Below are 19,229 nucleotides of genomic sequence, written 5' to 3' on the forward strand. Positions count from 1 at the left end.
GGAAGCAGGAAGGGATGAAGGGAAAAGGAAAGGAAGGAGATGCAATATATGCAATTGCATTTTATCTTTTTCACTCTACTCTTGCCTATACACATAATTTTAGTAATTTTTAGTCCGTCCCAAAGGTACTGCATGCTCCTAACAGCACTGCATGGCAGCTTTGAGATAGGCCCTTGTTTCACCCAGCTGTATCTCATTCCTTGATCTAACAGCTTCTCCAAAAACCAGTCAGATCTGCCAATGCAGCACTTGTGAAGGAAGAATAGAAAATACACTATTACCTCATATCACTCCAGATACTTTTTCCCTTCTGATGCTTGGTTGTGTTATTTGCTAGGAGAATTAACGCTACTGTACAAGATCTGAGGACTGAACACAAAGAAAACTCACAACTGAAAATACACTGGAATTTTCTGCTGTTAATTTCTGCCACAATGGTTTATAAAGTGTGAAAAGCAGAGTTCACAGGGTGTGATGAGGTAAGTTTATAAGGGATGAAGAAAGTCAAATAAAACCCTGAAAACAGTTTACCAAGTCAGCTTAAACTTTTCCCCTTTCAGTAATGATTTCCAGCAATTTGCCATCACAGCTAGGTGGTGGTAGCACCCAAGTACATCATTTTACACCCTTCCTACTGCTGAAAGGAGCAGAAAGTGCTGCAAAGGCCCAGGAGGAGGTTCCCACCCCATGCACCAGTAGGCTGTACTTTCACCATTGTTCTAAAGCCACTGAAATCTGCAATTATAGAGCATTCCTCATGTGTCACTAAACCTGTCTCCACAGAATCTAGAGGGAAAGAGTGTGGTTAAATCCCTAAGTGGTACCACATTCTCATAAAGGGTCGCTCTCCAGGAAGCACGAGTTGTTCTGAAGCACACTGGTGCTAGAGCACAGGGAGCACATTGATAACCCATGGAACCATTCATTCTGCACAAACACACTCCCTTCTGGGTCCTCTGGCTGCAAATCAACCTGGCTTTCTGAACCCACACAAAAGTCACCTTCACAGCAGCAGGTTTAAAGCCCTTCGCTCGAGCCCTTTGTGGCTGCAGCCCGTGCTGAGTGCTCGGGGCTCTGTGCTGGCAGGGCTCAGCACCAGGAGCAGGAGCCAGCAGCAGCTGATGGCAGCTGGCATCCCTGCTCCTGCTGCTCCTCACACAGGGTCCAGCAGGGCCTGAGCATTCCCAGGCCTGCCTTTGTGGGGCTTTCCTGGCTGTTCCCGTGGCAGCGCAGTCAGGCACAAATTCCACCGCTCGCTGAATGCACGCTGGCTTATCTGAAACTAATTCACAGCATTTCTAACTATTCTTGCTCTGACATTCCCCTGCCAAACGAGACATGAGAAATGAGGAAAATCAGAATCAAGGAGCTGAATTCAATAGCCCTGGAAGGGAACTCTTTATGTTCACAGTCCTGTGGCCAAGTGGCTCAGATCTTCTCTTGCCAATGATTCCAACTTGAGCACTGAACTGAGTAACAAATTCTCAGAGGAATAACGTTGTCTCCTGAAATTCATAAGCAGGCAAAGCCAAGACCAGGATTTATGTTGTCTGCACACCCAACAGCTGTGCAGACCCTGGAAATCCCACAATTCTTGCTAAAGGGACAATGACAGCAGCAGCCAAGGACCTTCTCTCTACCAGCCCATACGGAATGGAGAGAACAGAACAACAAAAAAAAAGGAGTTTTGCCTTTTGTCTGAGTTTTGAGATTTAAAAGTGTCTTGGATATGTATCTTAAAGGAGCAAAGAGGTGATCCTCAGCCTAAAAAGGAAGAAAATGGATTGGAAAAGGTCAGCACAAACAGGCTCCATACAAAACAGAACACTGTATTCAGGCTCCATCGGCATCTGGAATTATTTGTGAGCAGCCGCTCCTGAGAAGTTCCATGTGTGGTCAAGCACTGAAAAGGGAGAATGTGCTCAAACCCAGGGCAGTTTGCTGGAGAAAAGGTTTTTGTGTGATTCGTATGTCTCCAGTGTTTGTTAACACTGGAGAGTGGAGAAAAGCTGTATTATTTCTGCAAGTCATCAGTCCTGCACACAATGGAAAAAGCAACATCCCCACCAAAGTTCTACCGCTCCAGAACTAGGGAAAAGCTTTTTTTGTCAACTGCAGAGACACCACTGGGAAATTGGGAGAAATTAATTACAAAATGAGGCATGGACTTTGCACAGAAAGGGCAGTAAGCTGGGACCATGTCCAGGGAGATCTAACACAGAGATTCAGACAGGTTTCCATGAAGTATGGGACAAAACTGTTATCACCTCAGCAAGGCTAAAAACACTGCATTATCAAAGCCCAGGAGCAGAACACAGCTTCAGAATCAATACTTAGCTCAAGTCTTGGTTCATTCTGTGCTGCTTATATATATACATATATATATACACATATAAGCACACATACTGTGAGAGTTCTCCTTCATTTTGGTTCTGTTTTAAGGAAAAAACTTCCCATTTTGCACTCAGAAGCAATCAATCATGGATATTTTTATAAGCAGGGGAAAATATAATTCAGGTGTCCATCTGCATTCTTAAACATGACCATGAAGTGTGTAATTTTAAAACAACAAACTTCATTAGAAACAGCAAACTTCTTTAGGGTGAAGCTGGTAAGAAAAGCTAAGGCGAGGAGGTGAGGAAGTTCCAAGTGCTCCAGGACAACACTATGCCTGTACACCACGTTAACTGGGAGGATACAGAAGGAACTGGCACATCTAACATGGCTTTTTCCCCACAAGAACTCCACTTGTGGTGCTGGGAGCTGTCACAGCAGTTTTTCCAGTAGCATAATTATCTCTGTATGAAACTTGCTTCCATCTCCAGAGTCCAGCAGGGGGAAGGAGGGGGCGTTTGTCTTTTCTTTCCAATAATGAACCCCTGGCTGGCAGCCTCAGCAGCTTTGCCCTGTTTCCCAAACTCACACTGGCTCCAAGGCTGCAGATGGAAGCTCAGCTCCTCCATCATTCCAGCAACCACATCCTAACATATCCCATAAAGAACAACTCTGGGCTTTGCCAGAGCAGGCCCCACACACGAGCAGCAGAGCTCTGACACTTTCACAGCTTCCCAGGGGGATTTGAGGATCAGATATGGAAGCGATCAGAGGTTTGTTAATCTTATTATATCACTCCTGCAAAAAGCTATGAGCAACCATGGCATTACTAAACAAATTAGTATGTACAGGAAAAAAGTCAACATGGTTTTGGTTAACCTTCTGGGCACTAACTTAATGGTTCTTTGCAACCACAAATAACAGGATTTAAGAATGACCATCCTCTGAAACTGGTATCTGGTGTGTGCTGGCCTTGTTTTCCCCATTAATAGGGAACAGGGAATCCAAGTTCATGAAAATCTGTGTTTTCATGTGTGCCCAAAAGCAGTTCCCTTGGTACCACATGGAGCTGGAAAAGTCCCCTTAAAGGACGCTGTCATCACTGAGCATCAGATGAGACGCTGCAAGATGAAGACATCAGCGTAGTTTCCTCTTCTTGTTCTATTTTTCACAAGCCATGCCTTGTTTCTGGCTAGGCAAGTCCTCCAGCCAGCCTGCTCCACTCTCGGTGTTCCAAATGAGACCAATTTAACTGCAGAAAAGGCTCAGAACTGCTCCTACACTCTGGCTGTTCCCTGGGCTGGCACCACCAAGAGTTGGTTTCGCATTAGATTTTGCTTATGCAAAAGTATGTTAGGAGGAGTCGCTGCCTTTATCCTCACAGGAGAGTGCCCAAATATCCAACACCTGGTATCAAATCTATTAAGTCAAAACCCACTTATTTCACCTGTAGCAAGGGGTTTGCTGGGTACTTGGTGCTATTCAAATTTCTACTAAAGTAGAAAATCATAGAAAACATGAAAATCTTGTCCTGGTTGCTCTTCTCATCACTCCAAATTATGAGATTTGATCAGAAACCATGAAAAAAAAAATTACCAAGTTGTTAAGTGCTCTTTTTATTTACCTTTTGACTCTCAATTGCATGCACTTCAGGTTGTGAGAAGCTTTCTCCTAGCACATCATTATTAGAACATGAACAGATTTCACAGAGCCACTGTAGGCATATGCACTTAGAATAGTTGGATATTTTATGTAAATAATATTTTAAAAAGCATGGCATACACTGGCCCAGCACATTTACACTCCCAAAACAGAAACCAGTACAGTGACACTGCAAAGAGATGCAATGCACGTTTACAAATAACATTTATCTCCTACAGCAAGCAAAGCTATTCCACTGAAGTATCAGTAAGAGAAAATACACAGAGAACAGCAGACTGAAAAGGCTTGGAAATATTGTATTTATTATTTCTGAAAAAGGTTTGTGTGATATCTTGTTATGTTTCACTTTTAAAAGGACAAAGTCTTCAGTAATACACAAATGAAAACAAGCGGCCAGAGAACCAAGACTGTTTGCACAGTTAAAATTCTCCTTAAGGGCTGAAATCTCATCTGCTGCATTCCAGTCGGGAACAAGGTTTGGAGCACTAATTTATAAACCCTGGGGGGGAAAATTTTGAGAAATCCTTGACTATTCAATAGTGCTGTGAGTAGGAAAATCTGTTTAACGCACAATGAAAGGGAGAAAGCACAGCCCACTGGTGTTCATTAGTGTCACACTTGGAACAGGGACATGCACACAGTGATCCGGAGCTGGCAGAGAGTTGCAGTCACAAAACTGCCCCTTCCAAGAGTGGTTAAATCCCACCAGGGCTGCACACTGCACTCAATCCATCTGCCAGGAGAAAGCAACCACCAGCAGCACTGCCTGCGTTACCAGCTCTGTGTCCAGGAAAACATCATCTCTTACTCCAGAAAAGCCACAGGATCCCCCAGCTAAAACTGCCCCGAGCTTGAACGGTCTGAAGCAAGAAACAAGAAGCTGACTTAAACTCTCATCAGTGCTTATGAACAAAGGCTTTCTGGTCTTTAACTTTGTGGGAAGTATCAGGTCAGAAGTCCTTCCCCAAGATGGATTAACTGGAGAATTTAGACCTTCAAGGAGCCTTGGAGTGAACCTGGAGTAAGTCTGTAACCCAAGGAGCAGCAATGCTGTGTCACCTCTGGATGCTTCCAGAGTTAGTCAGGCATGGAACCTTCTGCCAGGAAGGGCAAGACCCAACCCTTTATAAATGCAATAATCTGACACATATGATCCAACACATCCAGCCTGTTCCTGGGCATGCCTGGCTCTGCCCAGTACAGCCACTGGAACCAAGGGTGGCCTCTGCCACTACCAAGTTCCTCAGATCACACTGAAGAAAAACTGGAACAGATCTTTTAACAAGTATTGCACTTTTACTGCTGTTTTACCCAGAGGAGAAAGCAAACTAGATTAGGCATGGATTGCATAAGGAAAGACAACTGATGGAAAAGCAGGTGTTACATCACCTCCAAGGTGTCTCCAGAGGTGCTGGGATAACTAATTCCACAATCACATTCTCAGAAGGAGTGAACACAAGGTGCAAGAGAAGCTGGAATGCAAATGGTGCTTTAAAGCAAGGTACCAAGCTCAAATTCCTACCCTCCCTCTCCTGTCATCCCCACTCTAAATCACAATGGATCTTCCCATCAGCCAAAGGAGCGGCTGGGAGTGTGAAATGAACCCAGGTGCTGAGGGTTATACTTCAGCTTCTTTCTGGATCCCCAATTCAGTCATGTTTGCAAGCTCCAGAAACAGTACACACAATCTCCTTCAACAAATACGCAAGAGCAAGCAGCTGAGTGGCTGCACAATTCCATCCTAAGGAGCTGGGTGGAGTTATAAAAATGCCCACTTCTCAGCCCCTGCCACTACATCCTGTCACTATTCCCAATATTCAAAGAAACACACAAAAGGTGTACATCTGCCTGTTTTTTCTTTTTACATGAAAAGACACTGAAGCCTACCCTGCTCTGACTCAACAGACAACGAGCTGCCTGCTTTGGTCTTTATCCTCAAGACTGGGAAGCTCAGATCCTATCCCAGTTCTCCTGCCTTCTGTCCATCACACTCACCATTTCAAACTCACCTTGTTTCTCCATTTCACCAGGGATTCTGTGGGGCATTTTCCCTCTTTTCTTCAGGCTGATAACTGAATGGAAGCTGGGAATAACATTCCTTTTTTTCAACATAGGTGAAAACTAAGGGATTTAATTCCCTTTAATGACAACTATCAGGAGCAGAATATCAAAAGATTAAACTGTGGTCCCTGGCACCAGAGCATGAAGTTTTCATAAGTATCAAATAATAAGGAGAAACACGGTTCAACACAAAGAAAGATTAAACCAAAAAGCTCAACAAAGCGGGATTAAATTATTATTTCTGTATTTTTGATATAAATACTAAGGATACATCACACACGACACTGTTACACTGGCTGTTGCAAAAAGACCTGGGGGAGCCAAGGACATGCTCACTAAGGGTCTGATAAAATTGTCCCCTCCTTGCATAAGACAAAATGCAGGTTTATTTTCCATGGAAAGCATCCAGGGGGGGCAGAGCCTGGGAAAGCTGTGTGCCTGAGAGCTGGAGGGCATGCAGAGGTCAGGAGGAGAGGCAGCTCAGCCGTGACACCCAAATCACCCCAAGCTGCCTGTGCCGAGCACCAGTTCCGAGCATCAATCCCCCAGCCTGGCTCAGAAGATGCTCCCCATCCCAGGAACATACACAGCTCTGCCCCATCCTCCCAAGCACTGCTGTGGCATGAGCTCAGCACTGCTGCTTTCTGTCCCTCTTCCCTCCAGCCCCAAAGCCAGTGTTACCAGTAGGGCAAGGACTGTGCAGCCCTCCAGTGTGCCACTCAGAAAAGGATGTTTTTCCTCAAGAAAATCTGCATCAGCACAGCACATTCACTTTGACAGCAATAACCAGCAAACTCCCCGCATTCCAAGCATCCATCAGGAGCACTGGAGTGAGAGCAGGAAGTTAAAAATACTCCTATAATCCTGTTAAATGCAAGCTTTGCTTCTAAAGAACAATACCAATTTTATCTCTGTGCTGAAAGGCAGGACGTGAGCAAGAGATCTGCCTTCAGAGAGCCAACCATAATAAGCTCATCCTGAGTTCTGTCATACTCTGGACTCTTGGCACAAGTGACAAAAAAAAAAAAGGGGGGGGGGGGGGAATGTCACTGCCAGAACTAAAATCTATTTAATCTGCAGACTTCATGGATGGCAAGATCATTCTGAGGAAAACTGCACAGATTTCATCAAACCACTGCTAAACTTTATCCGTCTTCAGCCAGAAACCTCATATTGTATATATTGACATTGCCAGCTTCTCACAAATATCAGAGCTTTCATTCCTAAGGGAATTCACACCAAACACAAATCCTATAGTTCCTATTTACAAAATCCCCTCTGGCAAGCATGTGGCTCTATCCTTAGGTAACAACTTATTGCCAATATATTGCATTTTGTGCTTTTTCCATGACAAAGGAAGCTGGGGAGTGTAAAGCCTTCAGCATTAGCACACTAGACACAGTTCATTTTTTTTCTGTTGTTTCCAATAATTTCCAACTACCTTCCTCAGAGTGCCCAAGTCAAACCACAAGCAGATATCCAGCAGCAACTTTCCTAAGGATAAACACTTCAAGGACAAAATAAAACACAGACAAATTCAAAGAAATTTTGCAGTACTGATGAGAGCTACTCTCCTTCAGTTTCTGTCAGTGTAAGTGAAGTAGGAGGAGTCAGCATAAATTACCAAGACATTGTTGATAATGTGTTAAACAGTGAAAAAAGAACCTACACCTCCAGCTTCTGGTACCTTGGTTCATACATAACTTCTGGTGTGGTAAAACTGCCTTGATCTGTAACCCAAGTAGGTGGTAACAGCAAATTTTAAATGATACTGGATCCATAGCTCCCTCCTTTTTTCCTCACCAGCAAATATTTATTCATTCTCAGCCCTGAAGTAGAAAATCCCAATTGAACCGCAGCAGCACCAAGCATACTTTCTATCAGGGACAGCACAAACTGGAGCCCAGGGTGAAGGAGATGTTTTGCCCTGAAGATAATCAGCACTGCCTCATTCCACAAGAATTTTAACAACACACACATGATAACCTGGCCCTCCAGTACTATTGCTCCTAAACCCGGATCCCATCAACAAATCTTAGTTATCCATTAGAAAGGAAAAAAAATACACTCAGCACAGAGCCCTTGTGACTATTGCTGCTTTCAAAGTACACACTGTGTGCTCCTCTCTGCTATGCACAGGATACAATACATTTTTAATAGGAAAAAATGCATTTACTGCCATGCTGACAACCACATTCTACAGACTTTACCCAAAAATGCCTCAAGAACTGTTGTCACAAAAAGGACTGGATGCAAAATTAGACTTTGTCTGCTTTCTCCATGCTGGTGAGAGCTACACACCAGTAATGTGGCTGAAGCAGGCAATTAACCTTTCTCCATTCAAACGCTCAACTACTTAAGACACGCTGTCATTTACATGAGTTTAAAAATACAGCAAATATTAAAATGAACTTGCATTTGCTGGGTGGAAACGCCACACTTGCCTTCCTTAATCGCGCTCTACATTTATATTAGGCATAGCTGGCTCAGACCAGGTGTGAAACAATTCCATCCCTCGGAGATACGGCCTCAGCACGCCATTGATGAGGGTCAGAATAAAGGAGGGGAAGGGAGGCTGGTCCCGGAGGAGCATCCCGAGGCCGGCACTGACCTGTGCGATCCATCGAGGCCGCTCCCGGCTCCGGCGGTGCCCGCGGCGAGCGAGCCCGAGCGGCTGCCGGAGAAGGCGGCGGCGGCGCCGGTCCCTCCCTCCATGTTGCGTACTCGGCACACAGAGAGCCAGAGCACACACAGAGCACGCACGGAGCCTCGGCAGCAGGGATGGAGCTGCTGGGGGAATGCAGGGGCAGGGGCTGCTCCCCCGCCGGCCCCGCCGCGATGCTCCGGAGCCCCGGGTTTAAACCCCCAAAAACCTGTGTTTATAAAGGAAAAGCACAATGCAGCTCGCGGGTCTGGGCTCCCACCCTGCCCTCCCTCAGCAGCACCGATTCATGTTTTCCTGAGGCTGCTGCAGGCATTTCAGCTGTAACCCTTTCCCAGCTGCAGGAGGAAAAGGCATCTCTTGTCCTGAGCATCTCCATCCCCATCCTTCGGATCCAACCACAGATGTTTTGTCCTGCTTTGCATGGTCTCACTGCTAAATAACACTTAAACAAGTAACCAGTAAGTATCATATGAGCAGGAGTTATTCCCAGTTCTGCTAACTGGTTAACCTTGGATATATCACATTAACGTGTTTGCTGTTCTGCTACCTCCTTTTGGAAAACAGGGTAATATTTACTGCATTCCCAGAGGAGATTGTAAGCCTTAATTTATTTCTCTGTTTATGCAGCCAGTTTGAAAATGAGCTGTGTAAAAACTGCTATTACAATTTCTAGTTCATACACCAAACCAGAAATGAGAAATAATTATTACAACCCAACTTTCAGATCCCATTAAAAGACTGAAATTCTTCACTGCCCACCAGTGCAGCAGTGAGGATGATGAGCTCTCCATCCGAGGCACTCAGATCTAGCAAATAAGAGGAAAGCCTGGATGATGGATGACCCTCAGTCCTGGCTTGGCCATCAGCTTGTTGTGTGACCTTCACCAAGTCATTTTAATCTTTCTGTATCGGTACAGAATGCAGAGCTGTTCTCACTTCTGTGAAACGGCCCAAGATTTTCTGTATTGTTATCACTGCTACTCCTGCTTGAAGTTCAAAAGTACAAGCTAGAATTTGTAGCAATGCTGGATAGGGTCTGGCTGCAGCCCATGGAAACTCCATGTGGAATCTAAAGGTTTTGCACATAGCTCCTTTCAACTCAGTAGGATGCTGAGGGTTATCAGTGTAAGTGAAGATTTTGAGGGGCTGAAATTCTGTATGCTTTTTGGACACAGCAAGACACTGAGTGCAGAAAGACAAAAATATTTCCAAAACAACACCTTTTTGTTTAAAATTCAACAGAAGAGGCTGCACAACCCCAAATTATACAGAACAGTCTGTATAACTGTTCTTTTTTAGTCTGTAATGGTTGGATCAGCACTGCTTGCTAAACGCTGTATAACCAAGTGACAATAACCCCGTTCATCAGCCCTGATGCCTAAGGACACAGCCAGGCCAAGCATGAGCTCAGCACTTACAGGAGACAGAGAAGATTCAAGCTTGGCAAAGTTGAGCAAAGTCAAACAGGTTATACCCGTTCTGTGCCTAGAAAGCTTAATGATCCTTTCCAAATCCCTCTTTCCCAATGCAAATTTTAATTTGTTTCACCAAAACAGACATGCAGGAACGGGATAACCTAAAGATAGAAAAACTTAATAGGAAACAACATGTCCATTTAGGAAAAAAAGTTGTTCTCATTTTGCATCAGTGGCTGCTGGGCTGCAGTTGCTGTTTAAACACCCTTCCTGCCCCTGGACACCTCACCTGCAACTCCCAGTGACAGAGACCAAGGGATACTGGGTGGATTCATCCCAGGGATTCTAAACCTCAACTGGTCAGCTCAACTGACCTCTCTGACTTGAGTGGGAAGTCAATTCAAATTCCAAGACAGGAGAAAACAGAAGCACACTGAGAAGTGAAGGATTTGCATGAAGTGATGGCAACAGAGCCAGGACAGAGGTCCCCAGTGGTCCAAGACCCCAAAGCACCAACAGAATGAGAACACAAGGTGAGAAGCCCTGTGGAAATTCTCCACCCAGGTGTATTACAATAAAATACTGCACCCTAAGGTGACAACAGATAGAAGATAAAAGCTCTGCTTAAAGGAGTGAGGCTAAAATCCAGTTCCATAGCTCCTAGTGAACAGTGTTCAATCCAAGCTGGATAAAACAGAACCAAAGCAAAACCAAAGCTGTCATTTCAGAAATTGATAAAGCATAAAAGCACTACAGACACTGTCCCCACCATATCTGCTACAGCTTAAGGTCTACTGCCCTGCTCAGAGGAGTAGAACTAGCTCTGGGGAAAAATTAGGAAAATTAGCTTCATTACAGCTCCAGGAGACTCCCAACTACCTGGAGCCTATGACAAGTGAGAGAAGGTGCATTTCAGTGCAGAGATTGAGCACATGCAATCCCTACATAGGCAGGTGTTGGGGGCACAGCAGAGGATTGTGCCCTGCTGCTGCTTCCATGTTCCATGCTGAGATCCCACCTCCAGCTCCTCCTGCCAGCTCTCACCCAGGGCTACCTGTTCTCCTGCACTTTAGCTCCAAACCCTCCAAGGCCAGAGCCTCCCTTGCTCTTTATTTGTACATTTTTCAGTGCAGCACAGTCTTTTTCCAAGGTCAGGGCTCAGGACTGTAGAGCTAAACAGTAATAAGGATTTTGTTTCACAGCTAACTAGAATTCACCAGTTATTAGGAATACCACTGTGCATGTCCAAGAGTCACATTTAAAAAGGTCTTTGATGTTTCTTAGACAACCAAGCTCAAAACTGCTGTGGTTTGATGTAACAGGTTTCCTGCACATGAACTGGGTTCTTTCTGCTGGAGGTAAGTTTTGACAGTAATGGATCATTTTTCTAATGCAGACAAGATCTCTCTCCAGTCAGCTTTGCTTTCCCTCTATTTAGGGCTTGAATTATCACAATAACAAAACAAAATTAAAAATGTGACTCAAATTGGGGGGTGGTTGCTGTTTTTTCAATTAGAGCAGAGTAGAGAGGTATCAATAACTGCAAACTCTAATTTGCTGTTAAATTAGCAACTGTCTTGGAAACATTTCATCTCTTAATCCTTGGAGTAACAAGGGGTGGCTCACAATCAAATTCAAAACAAATCTCCAACCTGGAAAGCTGCTCTATGACATGGTTGCACCCATGACCAATTTACTTAACTTCAGGTTGACAGAGCTAACACAGATAATTTGATTACATAATGATTCAGCTTTCTACCACCTAAATAAATTTTGGAAAGCTGCAACAGAAACTCCTGTTTCAGACAATTCTCTCCTAACATAAATTTCTGTCAACCACTTAAGGAACAGGATTATGCAATTCTTTACGACTTCTCACCTCTGCCAGTACTTTCTTTCCACGTTTGATAGTTTCTCTCAGTTTAAACACTATTCCATTTAAGAGTATAAAAGCACCAAGCAAGAGAGGGTTTCAAATGTAACTTCAATTTCTTGAGGTTATCTAGGCAGAGAGAGACCAAGGATGCCGCAAGCTTTTCTCCTTGCTCTTTGCATAATTTTTCATTAAATTAAAAATAGATTGCCATTAATAACATATGCATGGTAAGATGGTGTAAGATTGCTTTTGTTTCCAAAAGTACATCAATTTAATACAAAAATTGTTCAATATTAAGATACACAAATTTTTGAGTAAATTATTTGAAGCACCACCACTCTTGTAGGGTATTTTACAACCACAATTTTAGCTGAGGTGCTGCTCAATGTGCACTGAAGCAAGTTCAGGAAACAAAGACCAACTGGACAGCTAGAACAAAGAAACTAAAATATTTAAAAGAAAAGCTTGCTACCAGTCCAAGTTGAGAACTATTTCATTGCTAATTAATGATATAGGTCACAAACTGGTCTCTCCTGAGGATTAGGACAGGACATTTGCCTCTCCCAACCACAGAGCACAGTTGTTCAGGGCCTGTTTAATGTACTTTTATATGAGAAATGGTGGTTTTATACTGGAAGGACTTGGTGAATCACAGCACAAGAAAGAGAAAACCAGGCTGCAATTTGTGACTGACGAAACGTAGGTAGAAGTCTTTCAAGCTGTGCCCACATCAGAGGCTCCTCAGGGGAGCTGAGACCAACCCCAGGGCTGGATGAGCCTCTGAAGGGCTGTTTGCAGCCAGGCTCCCATATGAAGGCAAAAGTGCTGAGCAGGCACCTCCAAATCCCTCTCCAGAGGGACATTCTTGCACATTCTTCAGTGCAAGAGCTATGCCCAAGGCTCCACTTTAAATACAAGTGTATTGCCACTGCTGCACACCTCTCACTTAAATCATTTTAAAAGACCATTACTGCACCTCCAGGACAGTTACTGCATCTTCAGACTGTGGAAGCTCAAGGTGCTGCCACTGCAGTAACACCTCACCCCTGGAGGGGTAGAAACAAATAAAGAGAGATCTCTCTAAGGTCAGAGTGAGAAGAGCCTCCCTCCCATAGGCCTCTGCAGGTACATCTTAATGTTTTGAGTTCCATTGGTTCATACAGTTAAGACCATCCCTCTTCAGCCCCTGTTCACCTTACATGTAAGTCCTGTAGAATGTTCTCCCTTCCCTCAATCCCCATTGGCCCCAGTTTGGTGCAATCCTCTGCCCCTATTTTCCTATTAGTTGTTCCTGCCCCTAACCCTGCCTCCACATCATTTTTCCCTGTTCCCATTGGACCCTGACCCTCTGATCCACCCCCTCTTATCCATATATAACCCTGGACCCTCCACCCGCTTTTATCTTTGGACATATAACCCTGGACCCTCCACAGCCAATAAACCCTTCCTGGAGCACCATACAGAGACCTGTCCCTTGTCTCTGTCATCTACCTGAGGATTTTATTGTGCACTCTGGGCTGAGGAAACACCAGTCACTCTCAGGCTATGTTGTTGTGTGACACACCACCAGAACTGTTGTCCTGCTGAATTCCTTGATACAGACCTTCGGTGTGTGATGGCCAACCAGTCTGCTGCAGGTGTGCTACTGATTTCATAAACTGCAGAGTGTATGTGTTTATTAGAGGAAGGAGAGGAGAAACAATTCAAAGATCTCAGTGAAAACCCAGCCCTGCAAACATCTCATAGCTATAGAGTGATTTGGATGTGGAGACCAAGCTCCACTCATACTGGGTACATACTGTGGGACATCTTCAGCTCCCAACCAAGCCTTGTGTTTAAAGGTGTCAAATGCAGTTTTTGCTACAACACAGGCTGTAAAAGGAACACTGAGCAGCGCAGTCATTGCTAGAGACGCCAAGCAAACACATGGAACTGAGTGTCCCACCTCCTCCTCCTCCTAAACCTGAGCCATCAGGTGCTGTACCTGTGCAAAGACATTAGCACATTCTGTGGCACTCCTGCACAACCCAAATGCTGCAAAGCCCAGCAGTCCACAGTCAAACCCATGCTGAAAACTCAGATCCTTTCTTAGGAGTTTGTATTATAAAATGCACAAGTGTCAAACTCCAATAGAACACTCAGACTTCAGACCAGACACAGGACAGAAAGAGGAAGCTAAGGAGCCCCCACCTGTCTCCAAGTCCTTCACAGTACACACAGCATGTGCTTTTAAGTCATGAACCACAATCTTCACTGATGGAATCCCTGCCAGAAGAAGAAGCAGGTACTTCCTGCAACTTACTGTTAGCAAAACCTTATTCCAGGGTAAAGGGAAACCAGCCTTGTGGAGCAGACACTCAACTAGATGAGTAATTCCAGCATTCCCACACTGCTTTTCTTCCTCCCCCAAAAAAGCAGGCTGCTGCTCAGGACAAGTTTGTGCTTGTCCTGTGGTGCTGTGCCCAAGGTGTGTCTCTGTGTGTGATCACCGCCTCTGTTCTGCACTGTCCATAATCCCTCAGCACCTGCCCTCTGGGAAGGAGCAGGCACTCAGAGGTACTCCCTTCAAAAGTGTCTTAGACATGGCAAAGGAGAACTCCACAGTGCAAAGGAAACAGCAACCTTTGTTAAAAAATCACGTTTTTCACAAGTTCGCTATGGAGAAATAAATCATCAGTGTCATGGCTGCTCAGGAGCAGCTCATTCCCTAGACTTGTTTCCACCTGTCTTAATACTTGAAAACCTGTCTCACCAAGCCTTGAGAAAGTGCAAGATAAGCTACAAGGACAAGAAAAACTCCTGAGGGATCGAGAGCAGAGACATGAGAGAAGGAAGCAAGCACAGAAATTATCACACACAAGGTCTGCGTTTCTCCAGCCTTGGAGCAGGGATAAGCAGAGGCAGCTCAGGGGAAAGAGGTGTTTGGGCTCCTGACTGCTGTGAAGAGCTCTGCCACCCTTAAAATTCATGGCCAAGATGGAAACTCTCTTCATTAAAACTGGATGACAGAAGGTCCATGAGGGAGAGCCACAGTTTGAGAATGAATGTGATGGAAAGCAGCCAAGTCCAAGCGTTGGGGAGACAGATAAAGTGGCAGCAAAACAGATGCATTTCACTGCCCCAGGTCACAGCTCCCCCAGGTAACAGCATCTGGCCCCCAAATGACAGCAACTCACAGAGCAGCTTCTTCTCCAGAGCAAGAGCTCTGCACTAGCAAGGACACAGAAAGAACATCTTTCAAGTGATATGAGCACCCATGTATCTATAACCAGAGGAGACTGCACAGGAGTCTCCAGAAAAACATTTCAAATGCTTCCCCCATCTGTCCTTCCCTCTCCTTTCTGAGCATTGTTCCACATTTCCCCAAGACCCTTTTCAGCCAAGCCACTCTAAGTACAAGCTGATCCTGTTTTGCCAAATGAACTGAAAGATGTGTGTCAGTTGTGAGCACTGTGGAGAGTCCAGACCACCAGAGAAGTGTACCTTTAGGCTGCAGGAAGGTATCCCATGGGATTGCACAGTCCATCTTCTGCAACAGGAGTGATCCACCTCCACACCTGCACAGCAGGGAGCTACCCATGGTGAAGAGCTGGGAATTGCATTAAGAATCTCTGGTGTAGCTGTCAGGCACTCAGTGTTCAAATACACAGTCCTACAAAGGACTTCAGTTTGCTTTTTCCCCAGGTGTAAAGCTGGCAATGAGCTGCTCTGTTTTTTTATTAGGCAACCCATTATTCGACTCACAGGAATATACTGTAATAGCTCTATCAATAATTCTACCTCTGTCTCACCTCAGTCCCCTCCTGGATGAAAGCTGTTATTTAAAATATCCCCCAAGACAGTTGCAAGAAGAGAAAGAGAGGAGAATTTCTGTCTTCTGTGTCACTGCCTGCTCTTACACAGCCATCATTCTCCTTTAACTCTGACCCTCTCTGACTGAAACAGGGCTATAGTTTTGCCTGTTCAGACATTAAAGTTTGCAGATACTCTGATTTAAGTACCTCCATCTGCACAATCTCTCAGTTCTATTCTCCCTAATCATGTGCAGGCAGTTAAACCTTCCTTCTCCACACTCGGCATCCAAGTACTTAATCTAGTAAAGGATATTGCTGATGTCCTCCCTGTGAAAAGCAGGGAGTTGAATGTCAGAAAAGCAATTACTCAAAAAAAGCTGCCTGTGTAACCTCTCAGAGCTTGCACTCAGTGTCATGCCAAGTTCTCCACATTAACCCATAAAAGAATGTGCACTGCTTGCTCAGATGTCAGTGATTTGGGACCGATGAGGAAGTCAGAGCACACATCCCAGGAGGTGAACCTGTGAATCCTGCAGGAAGCTTCATTTGACTGAAGCTGGATTCTGCACAGACACTACAGCACAGGAAGGTATCTTTAAATGACCCCTCATGACCTCTGCCTTGCTCTCATATTAGAAGACATTTTTAGAATCGTTCCTCCTCTACTTAAGTGTGTGTTAAGCCATATCAAATGCCCCCAAAACCTGACACCCAACTTTCACTTTGCCCTGCTCTTCACAGCTTTCTTCATTGCTTTAGTTCATCAGGTTCCTGCTCAACTGCTTTCTCTTTTTCAAGTTCTCACCCTTTGTTTCCTACTATCCACCTTATCATCCCACTTTCCCACTCATCCTTCATTGTCCTGCTGTTATTTCAACCCTTCCACAACCTCTTTATCTATATTCTCCTTTCCATTCTTTCACTCCATTGTCACAAAATGTCCTGTATCTCCTTTCCCAACCATTGCTTTCTGAGAAAATACTTTACCCTGCTACAATTAAAAGATCAGGTCTTTTCAAGCAAACCTTGTGATTTTTAAACTGATGGAGAGAGGTTGGAAAAAGCTGAAGAACATTGCTTGGTTGTAGTTTTAACACTGTCCTTCTGCTGCCCCTAAATCAACATTTTATGCCCACAGCTTCGATGGGCAAATGAAATGCTAACAAAATCCAGCCAAAGTTAAATCAGGTCTTGACACAAGCATTGACACCTTGACACCAAGAACACTTGACAAAGTACAGGACTTGCTCTCCCAGGTCATTATCCAGACATGGGACACATTGTTATGCTAATAAAGATTTATTTTCTTGGCTCTGGAAAAATGGCTATGCAAAGCATTTCCTCTCCAAGCACAACACAGGTGACAGTCTCTCCCCTACTCTGCAGCAAGTCTGAAAGGTGAAGAAGGGAAAGAAATCCAGTTAACTCAGCTGGGACTGCTGAAGGGAGACAACACATAGTACTGTCAAAATGGGAGACACAGGAGAAGCAGCAAGAAGGATCAGATCAGTGTCTCACACAGAAACAGTTCTGCACCACAGGGTAGGACTGAGAGAAGAAATTAGGAAATTCTTGGTGTAAACCTGGATTTAAAGCTTGTGTGTCAAGCAGCATCCCACAGGTCACCTCAAATTGGGAACTCACTTTTATACAAGGCTTTTTTGAGCTCTATAAAGGTATCAGGGCTTTGGGGAGGTAAACACATGAATGCAATGAGGGAGCTACACTGGAAGCTCAGGACTGACTTGGAACACTCTGGTGATACCTGGATGTTACTCTCACAAGCTTGGGAAGGGCTGGAGCTACACAGAAAGTCAGGGAGCTTAGAAAAGCCCAGGGAAAACCCATCTGCATGGATAGGAATGTTCTGAACCCTCTGGAAGAGCCTGTAATCTGCACCCAGCACTGGAGCACCAATTACTTCCAAACACAAATAGCTGGAACACCCCAAGTAAATGAGGTGTGGAGTTTATCCTTCACAGAAGGTGCTGCCTCAACACAGAGAAACAGCCAACAGGACAGAAATGCAACATGCAGGAAGTTCCAAAATACAGCTGAAGGCTCTCCTTGTTCAGGGACAGTCTTATCTTCGCCTGCAGGGCATTTATTTGGTCAGTCACAGCTCTGGATCTGCAAATTCTCCTCCATTCCAGTCCTATAAACAAATGAATATTCTGTTTTATGAGGCTTGAGTAATATTCATGGAAACTGTCACTCGGTGTCTTTCATTCTGACATTCACTCTGCATTGAGAAGGAAGAGATCACTGAGATCCCCAGGAGAGTATTGTTTTGTTGTTACTTGGGGGAGGTTTATTTTTGTGTTTAAACATTGGAGGAGGGGATAATGCATGGAAATACAGATCTTATGTTACATAACACAAATGTTACAAAGCAAGAAATGCTGCTCCTGCTCCTACCTCTAAGGAAAACCAGTGCACCTCCAAGCTTTAGCTCACCTGCTGATGTTTCAAGGTAAGGATCAGTTCTGGCTGCCACTCAGAAAAATAGACAAACAAAGCACAGAACACATTTTTAACCTAATCTTTTCATGAAAAATCACTGATTTTGTTAAAAAACTCAGCATAAATGCTTTTTGTTAAAAGTTCTATATTTTCTCAAAACACAGCTTCTGGGATTTTTTTTCAACACCACTAAAAGCTTTTAACATAGCACACAGTTAAATGACAATAAAATGGCTGTTTTGAACATGAAGGAGATTATACTTTTTCTGAAACAGAAAGAAAAGGAGATGAAAGACAAATGTAATTTTCTCTCATTATAATCCATTGATGCACAGATTTTGTTAATTACTTTCCTTATGGGTATAATCTAAACATTTTAAGCTATAATAAACCTACGAAGCACCACAGGAAAACAGTAGAGAAAGAGCCTGGGGAATCTTTTAGCAAATTTTTCATTAGTTTTGCATGGAGAGCACCATGTGAGAAGCCTGGGTGTGTAGCCAGAAAACATCAAAGTGTAGTGGCCAGGGAAAAAAGACACACAGAATCACAAGATTGGAAGAGACCTCCAAGATCATCGAGTCCAACCTAGCCAGCTCAACTAAACCATGGCACTGAGTGCCATGTGCAGTCTTTTTTTTAAACACATCCAGGGATGGTGACTCCACCACCTCCCCGGACAGACCATTCCAGTACTTTATCATTCTTTCCATGAAAAACTTTTTCCTAATATCCAACTCATATTTCCCTTGGTACAGCCTGAGGCTGTGACCTCTCCTTCTGTCAGTGCTGCCTGGAGAAAGGGACCAACCCCCAGCTGACTACGGCCACCTTTCAGGGAGTTGTAGGTAGAGAGTGATAAGGTCACCTCTGAGTCTCCTTTTCTCCATGCTAAACAACCCCAGCTCCCTCAGACATTCCTCACAGGGTTTGTGTTCTCAGCCCCTCACCAGCCTCGT

The 19,229-nt window shown here is 44.4% G+C and overlaps 1 protein-coding gene across 3 annotated transcripts in view; it reads right to left on the reverse strand.

The window, feature by feature from the left end:
* ARHGAP32 (Rho GTPase activating protein 32) overlaps nt 1–19,229 on the reverse strand; it is a 236,175-nt gene that overhangs the window by 163,676 nt on the left and 53,270 nt on the right. For 2 of the 3 annotated variants that reach the window (XM_015649712.3, XM_019008920.2), the window contains exon 1: nt 8,669–8,685. The exons of the other annotated variant lie outside the window; for it this stretch is intronic. The gene's annotated coding sequence lies outside the window, so the exon portion shown is untranslated. Of the gene's footprint in view, nt 1–8,668; nt 8,686–19,229 lie in introns of those variants that run through there. 3 annotated transcript variants of the gene reach the window in all.

This window comes from Parus major, chromosome 24 (genome assembly GCF_001522545.3).
Source record: "Parus major isolate Abel chromosome 24, Parus_major1.1, whole genome shotgun sequence".
NCBI lineage: Eukaryota > Metazoa > Chordata > Aves > Passeriformes > Paridae > Parus > Parus major.